This window comes from Podarcis liolepis (genome assembly GCF_965112155.1).
Source record: "Podarcis liolepis genome assembly, chromosome: 15".
Lineage (NCBI taxonomy): Eukaryota > Metazoa > Chordata > Lepidosauria > Squamata > Lacertidae > Podarcis > Podarcis liolepis.
In genome coordinates this window covers 21067348-21088901 of record NC_139566.1, presented here as the reverse complement: position 1 = coordinate 21088901, position 21554 = coordinate 21067348, and the positions used below count along the sequence as shown (strand labels likewise).

The following is a 21554-nucleotide window of genomic DNA, read 5'->3' as shown; positions in this document are numbered from 1 at the left end:
AATCTCTCCTCAGCCTCATCAGTCAACATGACCACACACACACACCCTCCATGCTAATAAATGGATTTGGCGATCTTAGGCTCTGCATCGCCATTAACCGGAGCCTCCATTGCCAGGATTTGACTCACTAATGAGACATGCTGGCAGCAAGCGCTGGTCCCATTTGCAGCGCCTGCATCCAGCCAAAGCCTTGCCATCTCTCAGAATTTAACAGGAAGAAACTTGCAGTTTGGGATTACGCACTGAGCAGGGGTTTCGCCAAGGGGGTCAAAGCACAGGATTTAAATGCCCTGTACAAAAAAGTACCAGGCAGCCTGATGGTTTCCTGAAAGCCATGTATCTCCTCTAGGGACGGAGGAGGAATCCGATTCAGTTCGCACTGGAAAATGCATTACGTTGGGAGAAACTGCTCTGCGAAAAATGCGTTTATTAGGCAAAGTTGCATACAAAAGCATGGATGTCAGGAGAAATTTGCACTAAAATGCCGGCAGGTTTACACGAGGACGTTTGGGGAGGAGGGAATTGCAAATTGATGGGGAAATGTGGAGATCTGAACTTAAGACTGGGGGGAAATGAGAAACTGAGATAAACTGAAATTCCCTCGCTGCAAGAAGTGAAGTTACAGGGAACCAGGCAGAGGGCCTTCTCAGTGGTGGCGCCCTCCCACCAGATGCCAAGGAAATAAAGAACTATACAACTTTTAGAAGTCATCTGAAGGCAGCTCTGTATCGGGAAGTTTTAAATGTCTGACATTTTATTATGTTTTTATATGTGCTGGAAGCCGCCCAGAGTGGCTGGGGAAACCCAGCCAGGTGGCCGGGGGATTATTATTAACAACAACAACAACAACAACGGCCCCTCCCAGTTAACCCAATACATGCAACCCAGAAGGAGCAAACCTGTCTTCGTGGCACCAGCAGCTGACCCGAAAGCAGGAGCGTGGGAGAGAAATCCCGCAAGCTTCCTGTTTATCATGTTAAAACATTGCTCGCTGCTGAGTCAGCTGGCCAAGCCCCATCGCGAAGGCGATGCCTCCAGCCTTTGCCTGGTTTTGGGGTTGGGTGGTTTTTTTGGACTTCTGCACTGCCCAGCACGAGATGCCTCCGGAAATCTTATCAGTCCAATTCCGAATGCAGATAATTAACTCTGCTGAAAACGTTGACTGCGCGGCCCCACGTCGGCCCCAGCAGCTGACAGCGGGGAAAAGGTTTGGCAGCGCTGATGGCGGTGGACCAAGCTGGCAGTGGGGCTGGCAGGGAGAAGCAGGGCTTTAATTTAACACGCTGTGCCACGTCTAGGCTGGTAGAGCAAAAGGCAGCCGGCGCCAGGCTGGCATAAGACAGGCTGGCTGGGCCTTTCAAGGTGATGTCAGATTGCATATTTAACAGCTGCAATCCGCGGAGGCCTGGTTCCTCAACTACACCCAACTTCCTTTCAAAATCAGAGATGAAAGAGGCCCAGCGGCACAGAGACGTGCATCCTGCGTGGCTCAGAGTAGACCCACTAAAATTCATGGAGGTGGCTAGCCATACCTGCGAGATCGCCTAACCCAGGTTCGCTCTCCAGCTGTTTTTGGACTACATCTCCCATCATCCCTAGCTAGTGGGACCAGTGGTCAGGGAAGATGGGAACTGTAGCCCAAAAACAGTTAGAGACCCAAGTTTTGGCAGCTCTGGCCTAACCAGATCTATGCCTTCTTGACCACTTCAATTGACAGAAGTGGCTCTGTTACAGGTGCCAAATGTGCTGCTACGTGTGCCGTTTTAGCTGTGACCTTCAAAGCGAACACAAGCTGCCCATCAACCAAAACAAAGCGAGACAGAGACGGATTGCAAAGATGCAATAATAAGTCCGAGGCGGAAGAAATGATATAAATTAACACAGCTGGTGAGGTGGGGTGGACGGGCGGGCTCTGGGCTGCACGAGCTGTCTAGTTAATTATCCCACCATACGGTTTCATTCGCATCTGTGCCCCAGCCTTGGAACTTCACCCAGAAGAGTTTGGACGGCTTCAATCTCTCACCGTACAGCCGCCGAGAGACAGCACAATCTCTTCTGGCTCGGACCCCCCACCCAAGCACCTTCAGCACCTACAAAAGTGGCCTGAATTGTTCCTGAAAACAGCCTCCCTCCAATATGGAGGTGGTGAGATCCTTGCAAGGCAGTTCAATAAACAAGAATGCTGCCATGTACAGTGGCACCTCGGGTTAAGAACTTACCGGTAATTTGTTCTGGAGGTCTGTTCTTAACCTGAAACTGTTCTTAACCTGAGGTACCACTTTAGCTAATGGGGCCTCCCGCTGCAACCACGCCACCGCTGTGCAGTTTCTGTTCTCATCCTGAAGCAAAGTTCTTAACCCGAGGTACTATTTCTGGGTTAGCAGAGTCTGTAACCTGAAGCATATGTAACCTGAAGCGTCTGTAACCCGAGGTACCACTGTAGTTTTATCCCCCTCTTCATTACTCAGTGCCTTCTTGCTATCGCGGACTACAACTCCCATCAGCCCCTGCGAGCACAGCTGGGATGATGGGAGTTGTAGTCCACAGCAGCGGAAGGACTACAACCTTGGCTATCCCTAATCAAAACAGCCATTGTTCCCTGACTCAAAGAGGCAGCACCTGACTTAACTAAGCTCCCTCCCATCGCTATAGCACACGACAGCAGCTAAGGGGGTCTAACACAGACGTTCCCAAATGGTCCATGGGGAGGGTCGGGGGAAGTGGAACATTTGGGAACCGCTGGTCCAAAACGAAAGGGAACGGAGCCAGCCATTAGCCCCCTTAACTCAAGCGCTCCACTGCCCCCATCGCCTGGTATTCCAAGATAGAGTGCCATTGAGCTTGAAGGCTCAGTGATCTTCTCTCATCTCATCTGTGAGCCAAGCTGCACATGAGACAACCCAACTTCTCTTAAAGGCTGAAATCACGGTTGAAGGTTGCCAGTGGTGGTGTACAGTGGTACCTCGGGTTACAGATGCTTCAGGTTACAGACGCTTCAGGTTACAGACTGGCTAACCCAGAAATAGTGATTCAGGTTAAGAACTTTGCTTCAGGATGAGAACAGAAATTGTGCGGTGGCGGCACTGTGGCAGCAGGAGGCCTCATTAGCTAAAGTGGTACCTCAGGTTAAGAACAGTTTCAGGTTAAGAACGGACCTCCAGAACAAATTAAGTTCTTAACCCGAGGTACCACTGTACTAGTTACGAGTGTTGGACTAGGACATGAGTAAGCAAACTGAGGCCCGGGGGTCAGGTCCGGCCCAATTGCCTTCTAAATCCGGCCCGCAGACGGTCCGGGAATCAACGTGTTTTTACATGAGTAGAATGTGTGCTTTTATTTAAAATGCATCTCTGGGTTATTTGTGGGGCATAGGAATTCGTTCATTTCCCCCCCCCCAAAAAAAATATAGTCCGGCCCCCCACAAGGTCTGAGGGACAGTGGACTGGCCCCCTGCTGAAAAAGTTTGCTGACCTCTAGAATAGGACCTGGGAACTTGAGTGTTTATCTGTTCTGTGCTTGCTTTTTCTTCCTCGGTCAAAATCTACCCACTACGCTGTTTGCCCTACGTTCCCTCCCCTTCCTTCACAATCACAAATCTCCCATGTAATGCACATTATCTAGCCCCAAGTCCCTGGCCAGATCCAAGTTTTACAGTATCAAACTCCTGCTTGCAGCAAAAATAACCTGGAGAGCTCTGCGGGCAGCAAATCAATTTTCTAGGTTAATTATATACTGCCTGAAGACTTTCCCCTTTAATTTATTTTTACTTAACAAAATTTATACGCCACTTGATTGCAATGAAACCTCGTTGGTCACTCCCCTAAATCAAGTTCAGGAGAAAGAAATATTCCTGAATTTCTGAACCAGTTGGAAATCCTGAAACGTCTTCATCATTATAGCTGGAAGCCTGAAATCAGCCTCTATTGTTCAGGCCCTGTTTTAGGAAGAGAGGAAGTGGCCATCTTGAGACAGACCACTAGCCCATCATCTATGCCAGCTTTCCCTAACTTGGTTCTCTCCAGGTGTTTTGGACTACAACTCCCATCATCCCTGGTCATTTAGTATAAGAACATAGTAAGACCCTGCACAGGATCAGTCTAATGCAGAGCTTTCCGACACACTTTTTTAAACATGCATCATTTTGTGATGCAGTAATTCAGTTTTACTAGCAAACCAGAGGTTAAACTTTTCTCTGCTAATAATTTTTCATTAGTTTTCAATTGCAATCCAATAGTAGCGTCATTATAATAATACCAATTTTTAATACAATTATTAATACTAGTAATTCAAATATCAAATTATATAATTTCGTGCTAGAATTGATGGCTTGATTAGTTGTTTTATTTCTGTGTTCCAAAATCTTATTAATTTCCATTACATTCCAGTCATAATAATACGGTGGTACCTTGGGTTAAGTACTTAATTTGTTCCAGAGGTCCATTCTTAACCTGAAACTGTACTTAACCTGAAGCACCACTTTAGCTAATGGGGCCTCCTGCTGCCACCGTGCCTCCGGAGCACGATTTCTGTTCTCATCCTGAAGCAAAGTTCTTAACCCAAGGTACTATTTCTGGGTTAGCGGAGTCTGTAACCTGAAGCGTACGTAACCCGAGGTATCACTGTAATCCTTTATACAACAACTGCAATATTAATAACTTCTATCCGTGTTGACACATTAAATGATTTATAAAACCACAAGTGAGGAACTCAAACTATATCCTCGTTCTCCCTGTGTGTGGCAATTATTCTGTCCATGTTGTTTCTTCCTGTCCTTGTAAGATGTTATGTCTTTCTTTCCCCTGGTTGTTGCTGTTATCCATCATGCCTTGGGCAAAGCTGATCTTTGTTGTTTCAAAAATTTATCCATTGCTCTGTTTAAGCTCCATTTAACCAGAGGTTAAACTATCCCCTGTGAGCATTCGTGCGACACACCTACACACTGCAGGTGTGTAACTAAAGTGTCGAGATGCACAGTTTGGAAAGCTCTGGTCTAATGGTCGATCTAATCCTGCATCCTGTTCTCAGGGTGGCCAAGCAGATGCCCCTTTGAAACCTGCAGGCAGGATCCATGCATAAGAACTCTCTCTCTCTCCTGTGGTTTCCAACAACTGGCATTCAGAAGCATTGCTGCTTCCAAACTGTGGAGGCAGAGCATAGGGCAGAGGTCAGCAAACTTACTGCACCTCGGGCTGGTGTCTCCAGCGCCGATCGCGCGGTGGGCCAGAGGGCGGGGAGCGCGTGCCCATACGCGTGCACACACGCTATTTCCAGCGCACTTCTGGGTCGGAGGAGCACCGGAAATAGCTTGTGCCCTTGTGCACGAGCCTCCTCCGACCCGGATGTGCACCAGAAATAACACTTGTGCATGCACAAATAATGCTTGTGCATGTGCACAAGCTATTTCCAGTGCTCCTCCGCCCCGGAAGTTGGCAGCCGTGCAGCGCAGCACCGGTAAGAGTGGGTGGTGGCGGTGGGGGTCGCCGCGGTCCCCTTTCCCCCTCCCCAGGAATCCAGCCTCATGAGTTTGGACACGTAAGTCTGCACCCTTGAGCATGAATAGAAATTGTTTCTGTACTGTTATCTGGCACTCCTGGCGCCATTCCCGGGGTCTGTGCATCAGTGTAGTCAGGATAGTTGCGACAGGTAAGATAAGTTGGATGCGCCATCCCGTCTCCACTCGGGACTGACAAGGCCATCTATTACGCCTTCATGGACTGAGAAACAGAAGTGTAATGGGTATGAGTTACTCGTGCGTAAACTGGTGCCTTTCTCGGTTAATTTGCCTTGTTAAAACTTTCTGGCTGCACAGCCCCTTCTCATGGTGGCTGCCTCAGTCACTGGCAGAATCCGTCAGTGGGCGTTTCTTGAACCTCTTCCAACATAAAAGTTCTTTGACACCCAGTCTCCTCCTCCTCTCACTGCGCGGGAGTCTTCTGCGCAGGGAAGGCGTGGGTAGCGGAGGACCTGGGCTCTCCTCACTGATGTCCAGTGAAGAGTCCTGGAGCCCTCTCTCCACTTCCCCCGTCTGCCTCCCTTTATCCCCGGTGTTGCGCTGATTGGCTTCCCCCTCTACTGAGCTGTTTCTCCCCCTGCTGCTGGGTCCTTCGCCAGCATCATCTGGGAGCCTCCCCTTCGCCTCTCGCTCCGATGTCAGTTCCCTGACAAGAAGGCTTTGTTTATTCAGCTAGTTTGTGTTATACAGCTCAAGCTAATGCATTTTAAGTTTGCATCTTCAAAGAAAGAATTTGGGCAGTTTTGGAGCCTAGTTGGGGTGACGACACAGTCAGGTTTGGATAAACTGTCCCTTCAGGATAAACGAGTCCCTCAGGCCTTATCCGGTCCACGGGCCTTAGTTTGGGGACCCCTGGTATAGGGAATGTGGCCCTTGAGCGCCCCAACAGTTCATCACCCCCACCCTAATTTTTGAGCTGACAGCTTAGAACGGATACTTCTTGGGCCACCTAAAGGGAGCGTTCTGACTCAGTGCAAGAAAGCTTTGTCTGTGTGCGGCGTGTGCAATTATTCCGCATGTTCCAGGACCGATCCCCCAGCGTTCAGGACAAGGTTCTGGAACTTACATTAAGTCTAATATACTTAATTAGCTGTAGGGATAAATAAATAATATAGTAATTACAGGACTGATGGCGTGCCACCTGTGTTCCTCGATCCTGCAGGGATCGCGCAGGCAGACAAACACCACACAGTATTTATCACTCCGAGTTGTAACTGCTGCGTGGCGCCCGGGGAATACTTCCAGGAGGAGAAAGCAGCCACGTAACCACCAGCATGTAAGGAAGAAGAGCAACACCATCTTGGAATAATGGCTTCCAAAATTTACAGCCCATTGACATTGATGTTTTTGGTGACCAGCAGGAGGCGCCAGAGATACTGGCGAAGCAGGGATCAGGTGACACAAAGGGCCAATGGGGTTCCACCTGGTCCTATATTACCATATTTACGTGAATCTAATGCGCCATTGAATCTAATGCACACCTCAACTTTCAAAACCTTGTAACTAAAAAAAAGTATTTGCTAACACCATCCAATCTAATGCGCACCCTAACTTTCACGACGTTATTTGCCAAAAAAGGTGTGCATTACATTCAAGTAAATACAGTATAAAGCCTTGTCTCTCTGCCAGTGTCTCTTCATTTTTACACCAGTTTCCGATGGGCGGAGTATAAATAATAAAATTATTATTATTATTATTATTATTATTATTATTATTATTATTATTATTATTATCTGCCTTGCTTCCTAGCCTGTCTTCGGACAAGCGGCCATGACTAACTTAGCTACAGTGTGTGTTTTCTACAGTGGGGAGGGTGGGGGAAATGGCCTTTTCCTACATTCTTTCTCATATAAGCAAAATTTATTCTATTTTATTTATTTCTTACTTAGCAAAAGGTATGTACTGCTTACTCAGCCTCTTAAGCTTACCAGGAACAATTAAAAAAACCCCGTTCATTTAAACCATACGGATGAAAGCAAAGCATTAAAAACCAGTTGACGTGTTATCCAAAACATAAAATTGGTCGTTTTGAAACAATTATGCATGATGAAATTGCGCGTTAATAATTCCACGTTTACAATCACATGCTAGGATAAAAGGAAGAAGAAAAGGTTTTGGCAGGCACCAAAAACAATACAGCAAAGGCACCTGCTTAATAATGTCAATGGGCAGGGAGTTCCAAGGAGCAGGTGCCACCACACCGAAGGAGTTATTTCTTGCAAGAGCAGAAGAAACATTACATGGCACATGTAAAAGGCTAATTCTGCAGACTGAAGTGGTCAAACAGGTGAGCATCATTCCTTCTAAGGCCGCATCTGCACTATGCACTTAAAGCAGTACAATACAACTTTAAACCATCGTGGTTTTCCCCAAAGGAATCTGGGAAGTGTACAGTGGTACCTCGGGTTCCAAATGCCTCGGATTACAAACACTTTGGGTTACAGACTCTGCTAACCCGGAAGTAGTACCTCGGGTTAAGAACTTTACCTCAGGATGAGAACAGAAATTGTGTGCCGGCGGCACGGCAGCAGCGGGAGGCCCCATTAGCTAAAGTGGTACCTCAGGTTCAGAACGGTTTCAGGTTAAGAACGGACCTCCGGAACGAATTAAGTTTGCAACCAGAAGTACCACTGTAGCTTGTTAAAGGTGCTGCTGAGAGATGTTAGGATAACACTCCAGTCTCCTCCCAGAGCTGCAATTCCCAGAGTTCCCCAGTAAGAAGAATTAATTGTTAAACCACTCTGGGAATTGTAGCTCTGAGAGCAGAAAGAGGTCTCCTCACAATTCTCAGCACCCTTAGCAAACTGCTAAGAACTGTGAACATTGACCGTCCTGCAAGGAAGCAAGTCTATGTGGCAACATTTTGTTGCAGGGCCCATTTGGTTTGTGCATGTGACAGAGCCTCAAAGATAATAATGAAATCATGTTTTTTAAACAACGCTTCCCTGGGCAGGCACAGAAGGCCAGTGGCGTAGCGTGGGTTGCCAGCACCCGGGGCAAGGCAAGTAATTTGCACCCCCTAACCCGTGGATTTGCGCCCCCTAACCCTAACCCCCAGATGTTGCGCCCCGTGCGGCCGGCCCCCCCTGCACCCCCCATGCTACGCCACTGCAGAAGGCTATTAATATAAAGGATCACACAGGCTCCCTCCTGCTCCCCCAGCCCCCCCCAGCCGAATTCTGCTTTCCAGATGAAAGCAGATAACTCTTACGAGAGACTGCTGTGCCTTGTCGGAAAGATTTGGGGGTGCAGAGTTTTATTTTACACCTTTATTCATTTAGGTTTGACGTCATTTTATGTAAATGACGTCAGTAAATCCATTTCGTCTTGTCTCTCATTTGCCTTATTTCAATATTCATTAAGAGGAGAACATATATTCCTTTTTAAAGAGGCGTGATGCAAAAAAAAAATGGGGGCGTTTCATGTTTGCTGATGTGGTAGGTGGATTGGAAGCTGCCTAATCATTCATCATTACGAAGGCTGGGTTGGATGAATCCCAAGCCGGAATTAAGCAGTCATGAAACTAAAAGACGCCTGCTTCTTGGGAGAAAAGTGATGACAAACCTAGACAGCCTCTTAAAAAGCAGAGACATCACCTTGCCGACAAAGGTCCATATAGTTAAAGCTATGTTTTTCCCAGTAGTGATGTATGGAAGTGAGAGCTGGACCGTTAAGAAGGCTGATCGCCAAAGAATTGATGCTTTTGAATTATGGTGCTGGAGGAGACTTTTGAGAGTCCTATGGACTGCAAGAAGATCAAACCTCTCCATTCTGAAGGAAATCAGCCCTGAGTGCTCACTGGAAGGACAGATCGTGAAGCTGGGGCTCCAGTGCTTTGGCCACCTCATGAGAAGAGAAGACTCCCTGGAAAAGACCCTGATGTTGGGAAAGATGGAGGGCACAAGGAGAAGGGGACGACAGAGGACGAGATGGTTGGACAGTGTTCTCGAAGCTACCAGCATGAGTTTGACCAAACTGCGGGAGGCAGTGGAAGACAGGAGTGCCTGGCATGCTCTGGTCCATGGGGTCATGAAGAATCGGACACGACTAAACGACTAAGCAACAACAAATACAGAGCCTTAATCCGCCTATCTCAGTATTGCCTACCCCAGCTGGCAGTGGCTCTCCAGGGTTTCAGATAGGATTCTCTGCCAGCCCTACCTGGAGATGCTGGGGATCGAACCAAGGACTTTCTGCATGCAAAGCAGATGCCGTTCCACTGAGCTACCACCCCTGAAGTGGACCAGGGCTAACTCAGCCTGAGGTTACCTTGGAGGACCTTCACACTGCCAGCCTTTTTGCTTCCGATAGTCTTTGACGACTAGGTGCAAATACATAACAAACCTGATTCTGCTGCCTTGACACTGCAGTGCGCTTATCGTTCCCTGCACCGCTCCCTGGCAAAAGCAACAGACTCGTTAACTCCTTTAACGTGCTGCAAATTAATTGAAGCGTGCACTTTGGGAAAAGTCTGCTTAATGAGATGCGGTCCATTCTTTGCTGCCATGATGCCTTTTGACAAGGAAGGCATGATGGAGATCCTGTGTTGTGGGGAAGCTCATGGCCTTTCCTGTTCCTGATCGAGCATCGTACCCCCCAAAAAAGGGAGAGCAGGGGAAGATGCTTGGATCAAGGCGGATCCAAGAGAGAGACAGAAAGAGCTGGAAAAGGTTCAAAACCACCATCCAAGCAGACATTTAGGAGGAGGAATGATCTGATAAGAGGATGGCATGCCTGCTGCCCAGCGATATCCACAGGCACTTCCACACAGCACTGGCAGCTTAGCCTTCAATAGCTTTGGGGGTTATTACACTAAAAGGTAAAGGTCAAGGACCCCTGGACAGTTAGGTCCAGTCAAAGGTGACTATGGGGTTGCAGTGCTCATCTTGCTTTCAGGCTGAGGGAACCAGCGTTTGTCCACAGACAGCTTTCCAGGTCATGTGGCCAGCATGACTAAACCTCTGGTGCAATGGGATACCATGATGGAAACCAGAGCGCACGGAAATGCCGTTTACCATCCAGCCACAGCGGCACCTATTTATCTACTTGCGCTGGTGTGCTTTCGAACTGCTACGTTGGCAGGAGCTGGGACAGAGCAACTGGAGCTCACCCAGTTGTGTGGATTTGAACTGCCGATCTTCTGATCAGCAAGCCCAAGAGGCTCAGTGATTTAGACCACAGCGCCACCCGCATCCCTAACATGAATTGGCCTTGAGTCAGGCCACTTAGACCACTGAGCCCGGAACTGTCAGCTCTGAATGGCAGCAGCTCTCCTCGATCTCAAGACAGACAGAGCAGCTCTTTCAGGGTTTTGCTCTCCAAGATCTTTTCTCACACATTTTTATTTATCAATCCATGACATCGCAGTGTCAAATCGCACACAATGACATGAAAGGATGTTAGCATAACCATAACAACACAGGGCCCGGCAATCTGCTACATGCTAGCAGGGAAAATTTGCAAGCACACAGAATACATCCATTTCAGCCTTGACCATCAGGGACTGCTTTTGCCAGGGAGGTAGGTGCCGTAGTAACGAATCTAACCAAAACAATTTTTTGGGAAAGTGGAAATTGTATTACACCTCAGTGATGGGCCATGTATTGCTCTTCTTTTTTTCAGCTAGGCAAGAGACCAGATTTTGGACCACCTTACAATGAGAACTGTGTGGAGTCCTTATAGCAATCGGCTACCGCTAACCGGACCGTAGCTATCAAGCAGAAGATTAGGACTTTGTACAATAAGCCATTTGTGTTTTGCAGAAATATCGAGAGAAGGGCTAAACCAGGGCCAGGATAGCTAATCTGGTTAACAATGTTTGTGGTCTACTGAAACACACCGAGATCTTTTTTAAAACTGGAAATGAAAGAGAATGAAGTCAGGACCTTCTGCCTGCAAACCACTTGGTCTATGCACTGGTGATGGGCATATCTGTCAATTGCAGTTTATCTAATTCTTCCAATCTGAATTTTTCCTCTCCCATTTTTCTGCATCAGTTTTCCCATTTTCCCATTTCCCACATCAGTTTCCCCCCCACAAATATTCATCAGCATTTTGGTGCAAATTTCTCCTCATATACACATGTTTTGTGTACAATACTGATTCAAAGGCACACTTTTTGCAAGCAAATTCTCTCCAAAATACAATGTACCGGTATCTTTGTATATTAGTTTCACTAATGTATGCATTTTCAGGCACACTTTCCCATAACAGATGCATTTTTTTTCCTGGACTCTGTTTGGAGACATGCACCCCCAAATTGTGGATTTCAAAGGATGGCTGCTTTTCATTTGGTGTTTTCCTTCTGGAAATGTAAAGGATGTGAGCCAAAACCAAATTTTCACAACACATCTACCACTGAGCAAAATCTCTACCACCAATTCAAACAGGACATCCACGTGGAACCCTATTAGAAAACAACGAAAGTTGTCTTCCTGCTCATACAGAGAGGAACAGGCATTGCAACACTGGAGAGTTAAATCTGGCTTGATGCAAGAATGCCCATGACCTGCCTTTATTTTTCTTACTATAAAGTAGCTGCAAAGGATTCTGATCTTCCTCAGATCAACAGTGCTGGCAGCATAGCTGTCAACTTTTCCCTTTTCTTGCGAGGAGTCCTGTTCGGAATAAGGGAATTTCCCTTAAAAAAAGGGAAACGTTGACAGCTATGGCTAGCAGCGAGGGAGGTTAGTATTTAACCTTCCCCACCCCATCTAATTTAACCTCCCCCAAACAAAAGCACACCCCACTCTCTAAATTGGTATCAGTTCCTCAGAGCAAAAAAAAAAAAAAGGAAATGCATTCTTCCACCCTGAAAATATTTTCCTCTCCACTCTCCACTGTTCTGGACCAGGACTAATCGTAGCTTAGAGGGGAGTGGGCGATTTAGATTGGGGGTAGAGATACGAGAGGAAAGGGGTGGACACCCACCCTCTCCTAATGCTGCTGCTCTAATAAAAAGGGAACCAAAAACCCCTTCCTGGGCACTTTAAAGTGGAAAAAAATCCTCTAAGGAAATCCAATTGTCAATTTCCTGCTTTAAATCAGTTTCTGCCCTTGTATCAAGAAGAAAGAGGGTTGTATTTATTTTTATTGATAAGATTTCTTATCCGCCCTTCACCATAAGGTCCCAGGGCAGGTGGCAACAGTACAGCACAGAGTTATAAAAGCAGATTGAACCATTGCCATTGCAGAACAAAGGAAACCGCTTCAAAGGGAAGGGAAGAGTGCAGAACTTCAGCCCAAGAGGCAGGTCCTGCAAAACACAACACCTCACCTGTCAAATGCCCAGGGTAAAGAGGCTGTGTCTTTCAGCATTTAGCAAAGATGTCAGAGAAATCCCTGACTCCATCCAGCAAGGGTTTCCAGTTTAGAGTAAGGCGTTCAAACTGTTACACTCAGGATGCTGATCTGTTATTGGTTTGTATTTTCTAAGGTTTTGTGTTTTCTTAAAAAAAGAAAGAAAATATCTGGTTGGCAGTCTTTGGGTGAAATTCGAACCCCAATCAATTCAAGCAGAGCTTTGTCTAGTTTTGATGGAATTCGTGTTTCGGCACATCAGAAGGTGCCTTACACCAGCTCAGATTTCTTGCCAACTCTGTTTTAAGATCTCATGCAAGAGGGCCTTCCTATCACTTGATCCACAATCCTGTTTGAGGAGGTTTTCCCAGACTGTTTCCATGTGATATTCAGTTGCATCCCAGTAAAGCCCTGCTGCGCTGTTGTTGGGGGGCCTGGGGCGACAAACCCATTTCCCCAAAAGATCTGACTTTCTGCAGTAAGGAAAGCGAAGGAGAAATGGACCGGAAGGCACTGGATAACTCTTGCTCTGTTGCCACTAACCTCTAACCTTCCCACCAACAAATCAGAGTGACTGTTGAATAAGTACAACATTTGATCACCCCGCAAACATAATAAGCCTATCGGAGCAAGAAACATCTTCAAACTGCTTCCGAAAAGTGCAGATAGCAGGAGCATCTGCCGCATCCCGACTGCAATGCTGCTCTATAGAAAAGGGGCAGCCACGGAAAAGGCCCTGCTATGAATTACTGCAAAGTGGAGGTGTTTCTGAGATCTTTGGAGCATGCAAGAGACATTCTCCCACAGACCTTAGTGGCCTAGTGGACAAATAAGGGAGAAGACGGTCTCTCAATTAACCTGGTCCTGAGCTGTTTTCTGTGCTGCTGTTTTTAACTGCATTTCATTATATATCACGTTGAGACGTGGGTGTGGAAGGTGATTAATGAACCAATCAATAAAAAAATAAGGATGAGTGCTCAGGAAGCAGGTCAGCTGGAAGTATCCTCAATAGAGGTACTATTTAGAGACCTTCTGCAGAGCACTGTTCCTGAACTATGCCCCTTCCATCAAGCCCCAGAAACAGAGGAATATCTTATACTGAGTCAGGGCATTTGACCCATCTAGCTCTGTATTGCAGATACAGACTGGCACTGGCTCCCCAAGATTTCAGGCAGGAGTCTCTTCCTGTCCTACTTGGAACAGCTGCATATTCCTGTGTTGCGGGGGGGGGGTTGGACTAGATGATAGGGTCCCTGGCAACTCTACAGTTCTGCTTGGAGATGTCCGGGATTGAACCCAGGACCTTTGGCATGCAAATGATGAGCTCTGCCAATAAGCTACGGTGTGTCTGTCTCTTCAACTTTCGCAATTGTGCATCCCTTTCCCTCCCTTAGGCATGCATGTGTCTTAGCTCACAAATCTTGGTGCTGGCTGCCAACAGACACACCTGCCTGGGAGAGCTTGGGTCCTGCATCCGCCTCTCACCCAAGTTTCCTCCCACTCGGCCAGCCGAGCCAACTGGGAATTTGCACATTAAATGGGGCAGCCGCTGGCAGGCAGGGTGGCTGGAACAGGTCCCTGGCTTAGGGTCAGAAGCTTCCAGCTACGCCAGCTACTGACAGCAAACCCTCACTTCTCTATCCTGGAGCTGCCACCCTCACTGCACCCTCCTTGGTCAGTTGCCACTGGCACCTTAGAAAGTTACTCTATATGTGATCAGGCCATCGGTGTATTGAGCTTAGAATGGTCTGCACTGACCGGCAACAGCTCTCCAAGGTTTCAGGTGAGGGATCTCTCCCAGCTCTATGTGGAGATGCCGGGAATTGAACTCGGGACCTTTGGCATGCTAAGCATGCCCGCTACCCACTGAGCTACGGTCCTCCTCCCCAGTTCTCGCAAAAGGTATCTTGTCACTGGTGATGCTCTGTGTCCAACATCTCTCTTCGAAGGCAATCTACCCATGTCTCATCTGTAAGGCACATCAGCTCTGGTGAAGTTTACAGGAAAGGTTGGACACTGCGCACACGCAACATGGAAAAGGGGATCAGACCGCCAGACTGGCTGGTCCTCTTTGCCACAGTAAAAGCCACAAGCAAGACATGAATGCCGTCACACTCTCCTGCTCCTGTTTCCCAGCCACCCAACAACTGACACTCACAGGTTGAGTGCCTCTGAATGTGGAGGCTCCACCTAGGGACTGTGGCCAGCAGCCAATCAAAGTCTTTTCCTCTGTGGATATTTTCCTAAGGCCCTTTCCATTCACTTTCTTAATTAAATCTGCATAGCCGCCCATCAACAAATACTCCTAATGTAAACATTTTTTTAAAGTTGTTTAAACCAATTGCCCTTTCCGTGCCTCATGGCAAGGATTTTCACAAATTATTTGTGCATTTTATATTGGAGGGGGAGAAAGGAATTTAATATTAGGTCACATCAATGCAAGCATGCCATGTTATATATGAAACTCATCATCGCCATCTGACTTAACACCTGTCGAGCGCTTTCCAGGGCTCAAAAGGCTTAATGAGCATTTTCTAGCTGTGATCTTTACAACAACCCTACCAGGTAGATCAGTATCATTATTTCCAGGTGTAAACGCTAACTGAAAACCACCTAACATGTTTGATGCAGAGACAATATCCCAGCTAGGAAGCTTCCTCATTTGTAGCTCAGGGAACTACCCCACAAATGAGATATGCCACAGCACCCTTCAACCAACCATGGCAGCGCTGATGGGAGTTGTAGTACAACAACATCTGTCAGATCCCGAGCTGGTGAAGCCAGTGCAAAAGAAACACGGCTTTAGATTACTATCAGAAGATGTTCATTGCTATGTTTTCAAAAGGGGGAGAGTCCTGCCAGCTTCTTGGAGACAAAGAGTCCTGTGTGACACCTTCAAAGACTAACAAAACATAGAATCATTTCACATCGCCAGCTTCCGTGGGCTAGAATCCCCCATGGACTCTCGTTCAGGAAAGCTTGTGTCACAATTAACTTTGCGAGTCTTCCAGGTGCTACTAGGCTCTCCGATGTGGACTCCTGCCCTGTGCTTATGCCCCCACTCATTTCATAACATGGAAAGTGGCTCTAGCTGGGGGACCCAACTCCAATAATTCTACAATCATGCCAGGGAAGGTTAGACTTAGAGGAACATAGGACGTTGCCTTAAGCCAAGCTGTTTTATCTGGCTCAGTACTGTCTACATTGACCGGCAACAACTCTCCGGGGTTTCCGACAGGGCTGTCTCCTAGCTCTACCTGGAGTTGCAGGGATTGAACCTGGGTCCTTTGGCATCCAAAGCAGATGGTGTGCTACCACTGAGCTATGGTGCTTTTGGCAAAAATAAAAGTTTCTAGTCCTCAATGCTCTGGATAAAGGGCTGAATTAAACATGGGGAGTTGCCTTACACCAAGTTAGACCATTGTCCACACTGACTGGCAGACGTTTCAGGCACAGAGTCTCTCCCAACCCTACCTGGTGATGCTGGGGATTGAACTTCGGGCCCAAGCAGATGCTCTAACCACTGGGCTGTGGTGCTCTCCACATAAAAAGTAAAACAAGCGTCCAGTCTTCAAGGGTAATGAGCTGAATGAAACAGGAACAGGGGGAGCAGCTGCCTTCTACCCATGGCCCCTCCAGCTCAGTACTGCCGACACGGGCTGGCAGCTGCTTACCACTTGGAAACGGGACCGAGCTCCCCAGATTCCCCCTCCCGCTGCCTGGATCCCAAAGTCGTCCCCGCCACCACGAGCCTCGCCGGGCCCCTCACCTACCGCCGGTGCCGCTGACTCGCCGGGCCGCCCGTCGAGGCGCCGTCGCTCCGCCGCACTACACGCGCCCCCGGCGGCTCAGCCAGGCCAAGGCGGCCAGCAGCGCCAGGGACGTGGCCAGGCCAGTGCCGGCGGCGGCGGACGCCCGGCGGCCCCTCGCCGCCTTCCTGGCCGCCGTCCGCGCTTGCAGCTCATCGCCAATGGCCCGCAGGCGCGCCGCCGTGAGCTGCGCCCCGGAGACGCGCGCCCGGCCCGGGCTGCTCTGCGCGCAGAAGCAGGCGGCGGCCGGAGGGCGGCCGGGCAGCGAGGAGGCGCACGACGGGCACATGGTGGCCAGGCCCGGCGCCCCGCCGCCCTCGCCTCCGCCGCCCTCGCCGCCCAGCCCAGCGCCGCTCGCCAGCCCCGAGACGCGCCGCCACGCCAGCCGATGCGCCGCCGCCGCCGCCGAGGCTGCTGCTGCTGCTCTTCCCGCTGCTGCTGTTGAGGCTGCTGCCGCCGCGGCTGTCAGTCTGGCGCGGAGCGTGGCGCGCTCGGGCGTCACATGCTGGCTGAGATCATCCTCCCCGACGGGGCGGCCGCAAGACGGCGGCGAGGGAGAGACGCGGCCGAGGAGGGAGGGAGCGAGCGAGCGAGGGAGGCTTAACTCTTTCGGGGCAGCCGTCTCCTCTTCTCTCTCTCTCTCTCTCGGCCATCCTTCTTTTTTCCTTTCTTCCTACTCTGTCTCTCAACTATCCCCTTACCCCTTCCTTTTCTTTCTTTTACCTGTCCTCCTGCTCTTACACCTTCTTACCACCTTTCTTTTTCTTTCCCTCTCACTGACGTCTGTGTTGCTCCTCTCATTTTTTCCTCCACAGGAGCCAACTTCTAGGGGGCCGAAGTCCCTTCGCCCCGTCAATAAAATATTTAAGGGGCGCCCCCCAAAAAAGTTGATTTGCATTGCCATTCAAACGGTGTGGATGCTCCCCATCATGTGATTGATTATGTGGGGAGGGATTTACCTGGGCACCCCAAAATTTTCTTCAAGCTTGCACCCTTGTTTTCCTCTGTCTTCCTTTGCTTTGCCTTTTTCCTCTAACTTTTCCTAATTTCACTTTCCCCTTTCCTTTCTTTCTCTTATCTACTTTCTTTAGTCCTTCCTTCCTTCTCTCTCTCTCACTCACTCACTCTCTCACACACACACAAAAACCATTTTGTCCATTCCTAAACTTAACTTCATATTAACTGAAAAATAAAAACACATTCATCCCTTGCTTATTCTGCTTCCTTAAATTCCTTTCTTTTATGTCTCCTCTGTGTTGAAATAAATTAAAAAATTGTCCAGTAGCACCTTAGAAACCAACTAAGTTTGTTCTGGGTATAAGCTTTTGTGTGCATGCGCACTTCTTCAGACTTCTTCAGACTTCTTCTCAACTCTGTGTTGCGTTTACGATAGTAAGTGCCTTGGGGCAGAGACCTTCATAGATGATTAACCACTCATGGTGTACACAGTAGTGAGCTACATGGATGACTCTCCCAATCACCCAATCAATGTGGATTGTAACACAGGTGGATTCTGTTGCCTTGCAGATTCATACCCCTCATGAACCTCAATTATTGGAGGCAGAAGCTACTATGTTTAATTTATTTTATTTATTAAATTTGTATATCACCCTTCACCCGAAGATCACAGGGCAGTTTACAACATATCCCTGGCATCTCCAGGTAGGGCTGGCAGCGAGCCTTTGAGATCCTGGTGAGCCGCTGCCAGTCAGCACAGACAATATTAAACTGAATGTGTCCTTGGTCTGCCTCAGAATGAGGCAGCTGCCTCTGTTCCAGTGCGAAGCAGAAATCAGGCTGCTGAAGTTCAGTACCACGGAGAGCTCCCCACGGAGCAAGTTTCAGGAACACTGTACGAAAATGTTTCCGTTCACAACTTCAGGGTTCCAGACTAGAGTGCCTGCGTGCTGGAGAGGCACTGCCAGTCAGTGTAGACAGTACTGAGCTAGAAAGACCAATGGTCTGATTCAGTATAAGGGAGCTTCCTATCCTCCTATGGGATGAATAGTATGGGGAACATGTTATATGGGAGCCTGGGTTCCTGGCCCAGTGTCTCCTTGCTTATTTGGCTCCTGTTCAGATTTAACAAAACACACGCCTACACCATGAATTTTTTTGTGTTGCCCTTCATTTCCTGTGATGTGTGAAATGAACCCTCTTCCTGCAAATCCTCCATTTAATACTGAACCTGAGGTTGCTGTTCTGGTTGCTCCTGATGGGCTTATCACTATGGTTTGGCCTTGAAAGTGTTGCCCAATTAGAGAAAAGAGATTTGACAAGTGAATGTTAATGTTCCTTTAATAGCTGTGGATGGTCTCCCTGAATGGGCAATTCACCTGCTGGGGTGAGAGAGAGGTGAGAACTTGGCAGGTTGTGTGTGGGGTGGGGGGGTGGGAATGACTTTTGCAATGGGGGGGGGGGAGAAAGAGAGAGAGAGAGAGAGAGAGAGAGAGAGAGAGAGAGAAGAAAGGAAGAAAAGGGCAGAAAGCCCAGGGGAGAGAACTGTGAGTTGGTTTAAAAGGTGAAATACATTAGAGGGCAAGGATTCATTATCTCTTGGGATCTGATGCGGAATAGCCATAGGTTATGGATAGCTAACCTATAGCCCTCTAGAGCAGGGGTAGGCAACCCAAGGCCTGTGGGCCAGATGCGGCCCAGTCGCCTTCTCAATCTGGCCCATGGATGGTCTGGGAATCTGCATGTTTTTACATGAGTAGAATGTGTTAAAGGTAAAGGTAAAGGGACCCCTGACTGTTAGGTCCAGTCGCTGACGACTCTGGGGTTGCGGCGCTCATCTCACTTTATTGGCTGAGGGAGCCGGCGTACAACTTCCGGGTCATGTGGCCAGCATGACTAAGCCACTTCTGGCGAACCAGAGCAGCACACGGAAACGCCATTTACCTTCCCACCGTAGCGGTACCTATTTATCTATATGCATTTTGATGTGCTTTTGAACTGCTAGGTTGGCAGGAGCAGGGACCGAGCAACGGGAGCTCACCCCCGTCACGGGGATTCGAACCACCGACATTGCTTTTATTTAAAATGCATCTCTGGGTTATTTGTGGGGCATAGAAATTTGTTCATTCCCCCCCCCCCCAAAAATAGTCCAGCCCACCACATGGTCTGAGGTTGAAAAAGGTTGCTGACCCCTGCTCTAGAGAGTGATGAACTCCAGGCCCCATCCCATCAGCCCCAGTCAGCATGGCCCATCGTCAGGGATAATAGAAGACCAGCAACATCTCGAGGGTTAGAGGTTCCCCGTCACCATCTGTACTTGGAGCAAGCGTTTTCATATAATATGTCATGGCGTGCGCAGCATAGACATGGTTGTCAGATGCTATATGGCAGTTCTTAAGCATAGGTTGAACGGCCATTTGTCATGGATGCTTCAGTTGAGATTCCTGCATTGCAGGGGGTTGGACTAGATGACACTCAGGGTCCCTTCCAACACTACAATTGCAGTGGTAGAGCATCCTCCTTGCAAGTAGAAGGTCCCAGATTCATCCATATATCTCCAGGAAGGGCTGGGAAAGATTCCCTGCTTGACACTCTGCACAGCCATTGCTATACGAGCTAGAGGAACCATGGTCTGACTTAGGCTCTTTCTGAATCATAAAATGAAAGAAAACAGTAAAAGACACTGCAGGTGTCTCTTTCCTCCAGAGGAAATTAAACCTGTGTGTATAGTGTTGTCCACACAACTCAGAAAAACATGGGTGCGTATTGCATAATGTTTATCTGGTCCTTAATGTACAGTTTCCAGAGTATATACCCAACAAGGAAAATAACAAAGGAAGAGGAAAGAAAAGAAAAGGGAACTGAGATAAACATTTTATGGCTGTGTCAGTTGCACCAGATTAGGCTGAGTTGCAATAGGCCATAAATATAATCAGCGGTAAATAATAATGTATAATTTGGTAAGAAAAAGGTACCACATGATAAGAATAAAAAGCTACCTTCGGTAAAGTTTTATTTCATTCCCTGGAGCAGTAGCACCCAAGAGCCACAATAGCTCTCACAATACCTCTCAGCCTTACCAATTAAAACTCTGCCTCACAGTTAAATCCTCCGATAGGAACAATAATAGCATTTACCAATTATGCATCGCACTTCAAAGCAATTGACTTAATAGGCTTATATCCATTTAGGTTCTACTAAGAGTAGCCCCACCAAAGTTATCTTAGTCTGATTAATTTCAGTGGGCCTACTTTTAGTAAGGTAATAGATGATAATAATAATGATTTTTGGGGGGTGGGGTGGGGAATATTGTTATTTAATTTTATCCATGTAACCAGTGTTATTTTTCTAGAAAATGAGGTACTGGAACTCATCATGAACACCTCCCTTATTCTCCTATAATGGCAACGGTGTCCACCTGAGAGGTGCAGGAACTCAGTTCCGGTGAATTCTGGATAGAAAAAAAAAGCCGTGAATGTAACCCAAATAACAAAACGAAACTTTATGAGATAATAATAATATATTTATACACCGCCCATCCAGCTGGGTTTCCCCAGCCACTCTGGGCGGCTCCCAACAGATTAAAAACAGAATAAAACATCAAACAATAAAAACTTCCCTAAACAGGGCTACCTTCATAACTAAATAACTAAACGGAACCAAACCAAGGCTGGCATGGGATGTTATGCCCACAAGAAGAAAGGATAAGACTGGTTATCCAGATATTTGCGAGGAGACGGGTAAGCGGAGAGTGCCATCATAAGAAATGAGAGGTGTGGAGCACCTGACTTGCAAGATATACCCATTATAATGGCAACGGCCACGACAACAACAACAACAACGCATAGTATTGCAGTGCAACGCTTTAATTATATGGCACAAGCAACAATTCAAAATAAAGCAGAAACACGAATAAGAAATTCGAAGCGGCGTGTCGGTTGCCGGAGTGGCAGGAAATACATCGCTGCTGCTGCTTT

The 21554-nt window shown here is 47.8% G+C and overlaps 1 long non-coding RNA gene across 1 annotated transcript in view; it reads right to left on the bottom strand.

Moving 5' to 3' along the window:
* Nucleotides 1-16655, bottom strand: part of LOC310695017 — a 29487-nt gene extending 12832 nt beyond the window's left edge. Inside the window, exon 1 of the long non-coding RNA XR_014519860.1 lies at nt 16585-16655. This is a non-coding gene — a long non-coding RNA (uncharacterized lncRNA). The remainder of the gene's footprint in view (nt 1-16584) is intronic.
* Between the last annotated feature and the right edge of the window lie 4899 nt (nt 16656-21554).